Below are 9,905 nucleotides of genomic sequence, written 5' to 3'. Positions count from 1 at the left end.
CTGTGTTTGGTCCTTCCAATTTCTGCACACTCCCCTGTAAGCAAACTCCTTCCATCACCTCTCTGTAAAAAAAACGGCATCCTTCTATCATTCAGCATTTCTATGAGTCTCGAACTTACAAAAATAAATAAGAAAGACTGAACCTGTTGAAGCTGTATAATGTCTACAATTTAGGTGTATATATGGGGCACTAACACTCCTCTGAATAAATATCGTTAATCAATATAAGAACCTTATCAAATACAGAGGTACATCAGCAGTAAAAGTCAGAATTAAAGTTCAACCCTCTCATCGAAAATAAATTATGAGCAGAGGTTCCTCGTTTAAAGGGTCAAAATATGAGATATCCTTCTTTGTAGTGTATTGTCCAATATAAGGGGATGGTTGCAGACGAGGTCCGCAGAGGGGTGGGGGGGGGGTTGTAACAGACTGGGGAAAACTTCAATAATTCACCATTAAAATATGTATCCTAAGGAATTCTAAACCAATTATTTCATCGAAAGAAAAAACTTTTATTGCGTTGTGTTGTGGCAGCATATGCTAAGCCGCACAAACGTATTCAAAACTACACACATAACACTCTCGGACTATAGGCAGCAGGAACATAAATTCCAGCACAGCTGATTTGTCTCAGATTTGACCAGTTCCAGCACTCGATTTTTCTTTCAACATTTGACCACAAAGGCATCCTGGAGTAGCTGTAGCAATAGAACACGTCTGAAAAACAGAGATCAGTGATCGGTACAATTTCCTGTGCATGTGACGAAGCAAGACAAATGTTTCACAAGGTCACGCTAATGTCACACCACACAACGATTCATCCCTTCATCTGTTGCGTATGGTATTAAATATGAAAAACCGACCTGATCTCCTTTTCACATTGAAGACTCTTTCTTTAGATTATGTATTCCACCATCATTGACAGACATCCTGATTTATAAATTCGACACAAACTGCAAGTTTCCACCTTGAATTGCTGTGCTGAACCTACAAAATATCTCTCACGTAATCCTCTCCGAATCGAGATTCGTCTCCTTCGAGTTCTTTGTGCCCGAATCCGACCAAGCACAAAATCCGTTAGAACGGATTTCTTTTGCCAAACGGTTTTTCGGTGAGAATTTCCCCAGGATTAGAAAGCTTATTCGATAGGCCAGTTATACGGAAACATTAAAACACTCGTGAGGTCGCCAGACATTCATGTCAGGTGGTCGTCATTCCGAGTCAAATGGGCCAACCAGATCACATCTTTTAAATGACGGCAAAGTCAAACCGCATGGCAGTGTCAGAACACGAAAAACGTTAACGTTAGCCACACGATCTCACTTTAAAGTTTTTCCAAATCGGGAGAAACCATCAAGAATGACGGATATTCTTTGAACGTTGGAAGGTTTTTCAGATTAATGGAAGGATAGAACCCTCCATTAACCTCGTGGAAGTGGAAATACCTTGTGAAACAAACAGGATGCCTGGAATGGTCAGTACAAGTTGCTTTGCAATGTCATAATTCTGTCCCTCTGTCATTTCTCTAGAGCTTGGCTTCCTCCTCATCCTTTAAAGAACCAACATCGGAGTTAAATTTTCAAATACAATATGTCTACACACATTGCAAATACTGCCAGATTACAGCAACGCTCGTTTATTGATATGTGAACGATAATATAGTGAAAACTAGAGCAGCACTCGCTAGAGCGCACACCTCCGCGAGGCTGAACAGTTTACGCTCATGTTTTGTATCCCATTGATTGGCTTGATCTCAATCCAGACCTTAACCAAAGTCTAATCAGCCTGTTCTTATCACATAACCAGCTCATCCACCGAGTTTTGTCATAACTCGTCCACAACTTTTTGAGATGTTGTGCGATATATCGTTTTTGGTCCCATCTCTCAATGGTGAAGAATCTCTAAGAAAACGAGAAGGGCACTCGGTATAGCACACACTTCCGCCACTTAACACCTGATCCACGAGAACATATCTGGCCCAATACATTTTTGAAATATCGACATATATATATATATATATATATATATATATATATATATATATATATATATATATATATATATATATATAGATATCGTTTTTGACCCGATCAATAGTGAAGAATCACTTTGAAAATTAAATAATTCTCGTATCCAGATTCCGATTCAGATCTTCACCAACATTGAAGCAATTCGTCCTTGTTGCACACCCAACATGTCCACCAAGTATCATCTGAATCCGTCCACAACTTTTTTGAGATATCGTGCTGTTTTTCATATTTGGCCCTATCTCTCAATGGTGAAGAATCAATTTTAAAATTCTAGTCGTCGGATCCGGATCCAAATCTTCACCAAAATCGAATCAATTCGTTCTTGTCACACACCGAACCTGTCCACAAAATCTCATCCAGACCCGTCCACAACATTTTGAGATATCCTGCACACAAACAGACAGAAAGGGGTGAAAACATAACCTCCTCAACCTTCGGTGGTGGAAGTAATTTAATAATTCTCGTATTCGGATCTGGATTCAGATCTTCACCATAATCGAATCGATTTGTCCTGTCACACTCCCAACCTGTCCAGCAAGTTTCGTTCAAATCCGTCCACAACGTTTTGAGATATACTGCTCAAATACAAACAAACAGGTGAAAACATAACCTCGGTCCACCTTTGGTAACCGAGGTGTGAAAGAACGAACAACTCATAATTAGACAGGTGAAGACATTGGTAGTGGTGATGCAGAGGCTATAAGAAAATAACCTGGTGCACCTGGATTGGTCTTGATCTCACATGACAAAGTTAGTCACTGACCCTCATTATCATGTGACACCAATTGCTCCACTTCAAAAAAAACATGTCACTTTAAAATCCATTATAAATCGAGATGGTCCAGGGCAATTGATAAAAGTTATGGAGAAGATAAGTTCTTTCATTCTTATTATTCCAAGTGACCTTGTTGGACACACAAACTGGAAATGTAACCTGGTGCGTCGCTTTCACAAAACCCCCGAGCCGACGTCACAGTGCATGGGTCTGGGTGTTGTCTCGGCAGATGGGAAGTGACAGACGGGACTGTTCCACCAGCCTGGCTAGCCAAAGCTCGCTCTTTGCTTGTCGCCACATACGCTTCCAACCCTCATCCAATTTGGAAACTAATCATCCTCCAGCGGTCCAGCCTCTCATTCACGCTGCTCCCAAACTGCCTTCCCACTTAGGAGATTGCCTCATTCAAATTATTCAAGACTTCATTAATAGATATTCCAGCGCATTTTCGCTGTGGACTGATGTGGACAATACCTTGTGCCGTCTTATCTCAAAATATCATGTTCGGATCTCTGGTCTGGTGGTGCCATCGGTGCGAACGCTGCAGTGAAACTGTAGCTTCTCTGTCGTTGTGTAATCACAATACAAAATTGACATCTCAGACATATCTTTCTTTTCCATCCCCATCTTGACAATATTACATTCCCATGGTTGTCCACAGAGACTCTCAAACGGTGTCGTCTCTGTTCAACGGTCTGGATGTACGTCCCTGGTATGAACAGGTATCCCTCTAGAGTGCTGCTTTATCTCGGTGAAACGGTTCACATTTGTATTCTGTTATCCTTTCACACGATTGGCCAATTTTCCATCATGGATAAGTGGCATCTGTGCCTTTGGCAAACATATTAACACATACATGGCTTGGTATCACTTCGAGTGTGAACTGTAACCCGAACTGCCATCTTTCGAGCATCTGACTTCCTTGGAAAAAGTCTTCCAACCTGGATTTTCGTACCTGGGCATTTAACGTGGAGGTGAATAGGTTCAATTTTGTAATGACATCGTAACGCACCTCTGCTTGCTTGATAAGTCATGCATTTGATCTAGTCCTCTTTCAATGAAGACCCTTTTTGCCCGTCATTTCATTGAGATCTCTTCCAAATATTCCTGGACCATGATATTGTTGCGGAATATGAAGTTTCAGATCATTTCATTGCAATGAAGCCGATGCTGTGGTGAATGTTGCTGAGAAACGTCATCTCCACTTCCATCACGTCACAGCCACCACTGAAGAGCTCTCCTGGTTGCCTGGAGGCATAACCTTACAATGCATTTCAGATACGTACTTAGCCTGGTGACCTTGACCATTTGTGGGTTTTGCACATACAGGTAATAAGTAAATATAGGTTTCTGTCTTTGCCTGTATTCACTGCCTGTCCCTCGCTTTCCATGCATTCACTGTGGGTGCGCCTTCCCAAAGCGCCCGGACCCCCTCCACGTCGTCCCCAGGCTAGGATAGACAGTGCTCAATCAGAGCCTTATCGGAGTCCGCGCCGCCGCCAGTCCGCCGCCTCGTGTTTACCTGCGACCCGCCCTGGAGCCTTTTAACCCCAACAGCCCCACTAATGGTGCGGGCGGCAGGCGGGCGAGGCGCGGCTAATGGCGTGAAAATCGGGCTGCGGGCGCCTCTGGCTGACCGCTAATGAAGTTTATGGGCCCGTTCGGCTCCAGTCGGCGATCGGAGATGCGGCGCGATAGACAAGGCTCCCCCGGATTGCGCTGCTAATGCGCCAGACGGGCGGCGCTCGCTTTATGGCCGCCCTGCTCCGGGCTGTTTGCGATACCTGGCGGTGCACGCGGCGCCGGGGAGCCCTTGGGTGGGTGTCGGGGTGAAGGCACCTGGGGAATGAGGCCTGATGGCCGCTGAAGGAAGGGGACGTGTACTTCAGGGGTGGAAGGTTACTTGGTAGAGAAAGGAACAGGAAGGGTACCTGGGTATAAAGAGGTGATTTGGAGGAGGTGAGATGGAGCAGGGAGGGCGAAGAGGTATGAGAGAGGGTATTAGATGGAATGTTAATGGAGCAGCGAGGAGAGATAGAACAGGGAAACACGTGGGAGAGAAATGTTTATATAAAACATTAAGAGTAGAGTAGTCAGGATGGAGTTGCAGCGAATAAATAAGTGTAGGAGGCAGAGGGAGAGCAAGAGAGAGAGCGAGAGAGAGAGAGCGAGAGCGAGAGAGAGCGAGAGCGAGAGAGAGCGAGAGCGAGAGAGAGAGCGAGAGAGAGAGCGAGAGAGAGAGCGAGAGAGAGAGCGAGAGAGAGAGAGAGAGAGAGAGAGAGAGCGAGAGAGAGAGCGAGAGAGAGAGCGAGAGAGAGAGCGAGAGAGGATGTAGAGTGGAGTTGGGTGGGTCGGGTAAATGACGTGCAATACCAAGGTTTGACAATGTCATGAAGATGGAAATTTTGAATGACGTCATACGAAGACGGCGATGACGTCACACAAGCACAGCATTGCAAAATCCGCGGCAACACACGCACGACCGACCGTTCGCATTTTAAAGACGAAACACGCACTTTTGACGTCAGCATTGCCAACACGATGGCAAATTTACTGATGACGTCACGTGCGCGTCGTTTATGATGACCGAGCTGTATTGTTGATAACCTGGTGCGGCTTCACTCGTACCATCGTCTAGTTGTTGTGTTTTCAGGTTCAAACACGTGTCGTGAGTTTGCGGTTTCAACTTCCTCCTCATTTCCCCCTTGTTCGTCCTCGTTTTTCCTTTTTTCGAACGGACCTTGAGCACGCTCAAGCGTTTGTTTGTCTGTCTCCCACTCCGTGAGACAGAAGCTCCTGTGATTGTTTTTAAAATGTGAAAACAGAGGTAATACGAACACACGAAGTAAACAAAGAAAGCACCACCATGAAAAGGACACCGAGCTACATCCTGTACGGAACAGATATATTTCACCGGGTTGGAGGACGGATCAATCAATGGTGCCTTATCATTTGAACCACAAGCGTACAGTTAAATATGGTGGAATCAATTTTCACACATTATCTGTATTGCCCCATTGAAGGATGGGTGATAGATACGCGAGCGAGGAGGGGAGGGGATGGTGAGGCGTGATTGGGGGGGCGGGGGGTCCACCAGGCGCCCACGGGATGGTCGATACACCGATGGATCCACCGAGCAGGTGCTCCACGGTCCTCGTCCTGCCCGCGGTGATCAATGCTTGGCGTCGTCGATAGGACAGCCATTTGAGCTTGCACGTCTCGCGCCAGCCCCCCTCCGGGACTCTTCTTTATAAATTCAGAGCACTAGGGTTCTCACCGCTTTGTTGGCAACGAGTACGACGGAGGAACACAATGATAATGCAACATATCTACTGTGCGAGTACCTTACCTGGTGTTTGGTTTATACAGCAGAATCCAGTTTACCATAAGGGGTGAGAGGAGGGGCCAGGGGAGAGTATTTTAATAGGCCTATGAGTCATACAAATAAAAAAAAAACAATGGATATCTCTGACATACTGCACATTAAAATTAATTAAATACAGGTGTCGAGTCTCCTGGAAAAAGAGCAGAGTGATGCTGGGGGTGGGAAATAGATCAACAGACAAAATGGGGCATCCCAGACTCGGTGGTGATTTGAGAGCGTCCACTCCCGGTCTGGGAGGTCGGTGGTTCAAACCCCAACCAAGTCATATCAGCACTATAAAAATGGTGCGTGCTGCTTCATACTTGCATTTAAAAGGCGAGAACAAGCAAAATCCCCGTAGGTTGGCCTCCATGGGGAGGAGAAAATTCCTCCTCAGGAGATGCCCCAATGAGTGCGGTGAGAAAGACGGTGCGAGTGTTGTGACATCACTGGTACCCAGAGTGCCCCAGGAAGCGACGACATTAAACCCAAGCTCAGTGGCTGTGTTGTGGAGCCGGGTTTTGGCGGCGAGTTTGACCGCGAGGTGGAGCAGTATAGTCGGCTCCACCGAACACCGTTAATCTAGATCGTGCTTCTCGGAGAACTCCGAGAGGCACTGGTCCCTTACAGGACCGTGGTCGCCAATATTTCGACGGTGTGAGGGAGGGTCCACTTGTCTAACTCCAATTTACCTAAGTACTCACACCGTCCAACTAGTGGGGAAACCACACCCTCGGCCGACTCTGTCCGATCCGAGTCGCGATAACGGCTCCGATCCGGCGTAATCGAGCGGAGTGACCAGAGCCGCCGGATCAAATGCACAATTTTCTGCTTCCCAATTTCCCAACACGCACCGTGCTAAGCCAATGAAAGAAACACAGAAACGAGCTGATACATTCAACAATAGGGAAATGTATTTACAATGGGGGGAAGGGAACACACAAAGAGCAGAGTTATCACGACTAAAGCAAGGCAAATAATGTACAAGGAACACAGGCACTTGACAGTTTCTACTTAAAGACGGGGCCCAAGGACACACACATGCACACACAAATACCCCAAAAGAAGATGGACCTCGAGGTCTTTATTCAAGGTTTCCAGCTCGAGGGAAGATTATCTGGAAACCAGAGCTTTCTTCGACCTGTCCACCTCGTGTGGTCTTCGACGTCCTGGACCGGCGGGACTCGAACCCTCAACCACGATGCCACCCCAAGTACCCGGGACGGAGGGTGAAGGGCGGACGCCAACCAGCGCGAGCGCGGACAAGGCAGCGAGCACCAGCAGGCAAGGCCAGGCGATCCGGCAGACCAAAACAAACTCTCTCTACCAGTCGGATCGCGCTGAACAATTATCCACTCCTTCTCCAGAGGGGAGGATCCACCTCCTCCGACCCGCTTTCCCTCACTAGACGGTTTTGGCGCGCAAATGCGCTCGTCGCCCCCGTGATTGGCCAAAATGGGCACCAAGTCCACTGATTGGACCGGGGGGGAGGGCGTGGCGGGCGTCACGGCGAACCGCCCCCCAAACAGGAAGAGTAACATTGTCCTGCGTTGGCTTCTCATTGGTCGGCCGACGGCAAACTCGCTCGCATCTCTCTGATTGGGCGAGAGAGACACCAAGTCCTTCTTGAACTCCGCCCACTGCGAGCGTTATGGCGTCAGGATGGAGCGAAGGTGTTGTTGTAGTTGTAAGTGATGTAAAAATGTAAAAAAAAAACCTTGACTATCAAAATAAGTCCACAGCGCCCGGACATTTAATTCCCATGAGACTAGGGACGGGACCCTAACTAAAAACACGTACTTACCGATATAACTGATCTATAAGGACTCTGGCTGTTGTGTGCTCATGGCTTCCCGATTCGCAACAGCTGTTTGTCTCGGTATGTAAATATGTGTGTGAGATGTGTGTTTGGCAGCTCCACCACGACACAATAGTGGGACGAACAACACACATATGCAGCACAAAAGGAGGAATTCTATAACAGAGGGAACCGGATATTCGTGGGAGTCGTAGGGAAAGTCGTGGAGATGGCAAAAACCATGATGTGACTGTGAGCAGCACACTTGACAACCTGTAGAGAAGAGTTCCAGTTACAGGAAATCGAGTTATCGACTGCTACTCACTACTAAAGGTTGATGACATTATCCAGTCTGAGAGTCAAAAGTTCAATAAGAAGTAAGAAATGGCGGATCACACCAGTGGGTCAATTCGTCGCTGTGTCCACGATATAATAAAATCCACTCGGTGACTCGGGTGTCATATATGACCACTGCCAGTGGTAATACGCAGCTCACCAAAAGGGTTTGATGATTGTAGTCCCGTGGTTGAAAGGCATGAAAACCCACTGAAGATAGAGCCGAGACACAGTACGTGGTCGGCTGCTCCGGGTGCAGAGAGCAAAGTGCTACTGGAGGAAAGGGCCATGAGCAGGCACATGGTACAAAACTCTGTGAGTCAAGAGAGGAAATGCGCCGCTGAAGATGGGGATGCCAATGTGGTTTAACTCCATTGAACTCCAGTGAAACTCAAGTCAGTGAGTCATTTCCACGATGGTGAAAATAGCGAGCTGCCAGGCAGGGAAGCGTCGTCACCCTTCCACGAAAGCCTTCCTCACACTTTTCCCCCTCGAAGTCCAAGAACCCTATAGTAGTGTGGGGCAAAATGATTGGTTAGAAATCAGATTTTAAAAGATCACGCCGACACTACTGCCATTGGTTGGGCAAGAAAATGGAACAAAATTCATGATGCAACAAATTGGTGCCGATGAAAAGTACACGACAAGTAGCCCCCTACTTGATCGATAATAACCAGAATTTGTCAACATAGGAAGAAAGTCAGGGTCAGGTCAGGTATGGGAGCATGCGCCAGAGCAGCGTGTCGCTGCATCCACTTTCTGCTGGTACTCCAGGGGCCTCCTGGACATCCCCCAGGCAGATGCCAGGCCCATTCCCATCTCCTTGAGATACCGATAAACCTGCTGCAACCACGAGGCACGTGGTTGGCCCATTGGCCTTCTCCACTCACGAGACTCCCTCGCTGAGAGAATCTGGTGAGCAGGATCAGTGTCAGGAAAATGAGCCACATATCCATACAGCCGCAGCTGACACTCACGGACTATGCAGGTGACAAATCTCATTTGAGTCTCTCTCAGCAACCACTCGTTGGACACAAAGTCCAACCAGCGATGGCAACGATTCTCCAAAGAGACCTGGTACCAAATGAATTAAGTCTCCATCTCAGATCCTTGGTCAGAGTCCAAGTCTCACATCCATAGAGCAAGACTGGAAGCACCAAGGACCTGAAGACTCGGACTTTCGTCCTCCCGCACAGGTACCGGCAGCGCCACACCCCATGATCCAGTGAATCCATGACTCCCTGGGCCAAACCCAGACGTCTATTGACCTCTGACTCACAGCCAGCAGAGACGTGAATATCATTGCCAAGGTAAGTGAATCTCTCCACGACCTCAACATCCTCACAACAAACAGGCACAGACAGGACAGCAGCATCTAAGATGTCATTGAAACCCTGGATCTTAGTTTTTACCCAGGAAACCCATAATCCCAGTGGCTCCGACTCCTCATTCAGCACCTCGAGTGCCCCCAAAAGGATATGTAAAGTATCCGCAAAGAATGATGACTGCATCATCTGCGAAATCAAGGTCAGAGATCTTGACATTCCCAAACGAAGCACCGCAGCTTGATCTCTCCGACATCCTCCCGAGAATCCAGTCCAT

The 9,905-nt window shown here is 47.4% G+C and overlaps 1 long non-coding RNA gene across 4 annotated transcripts in view; it reads right to left on the bottom strand.

Moving 5' to 3' along the window:
* Window positions 1-9,905, bottom strand: part of LOC147010788 (uncharacterized) — a 175,745-nt gene that overhangs the window by 129,949 nt on the left and 35,891 nt on the right. Inside the window, exon 1 of one of the 4 annotated variants that reach the window (XR_015052224.1) lies at window positions 1-1,827. The exons of the other annotated variants lie outside the window; for them this stretch is intronic. This is a non-coding gene — a long non-coding RNA (uncharacterized LOC147010788). Of the gene's footprint in view, window positions 1,828-9,905 lie in introns of those variants that run through there. 4 annotated transcript variants of the gene reach the window in all.

Source organism: Eptatretus burgeri, chromosome 16 (genome assembly GCF_056783735.1).
Source record: "Eptatretus burgeri isolate ZD-2024b chromosome 16, Ebu_testis_v1, whole genome shotgun sequence".
Classification (NCBI taxonomy): domain Eukaryota; kingdom Metazoa; phylum Chordata; class Myxini; order Myxiniformes; family Myxinidae; genus Eptatretus; species Eptatretus burgeri.
Note: the sequence above shows the minus strand (reverse complement) of the source record. Positions and strands in the feature narration are given on the sequence as shown.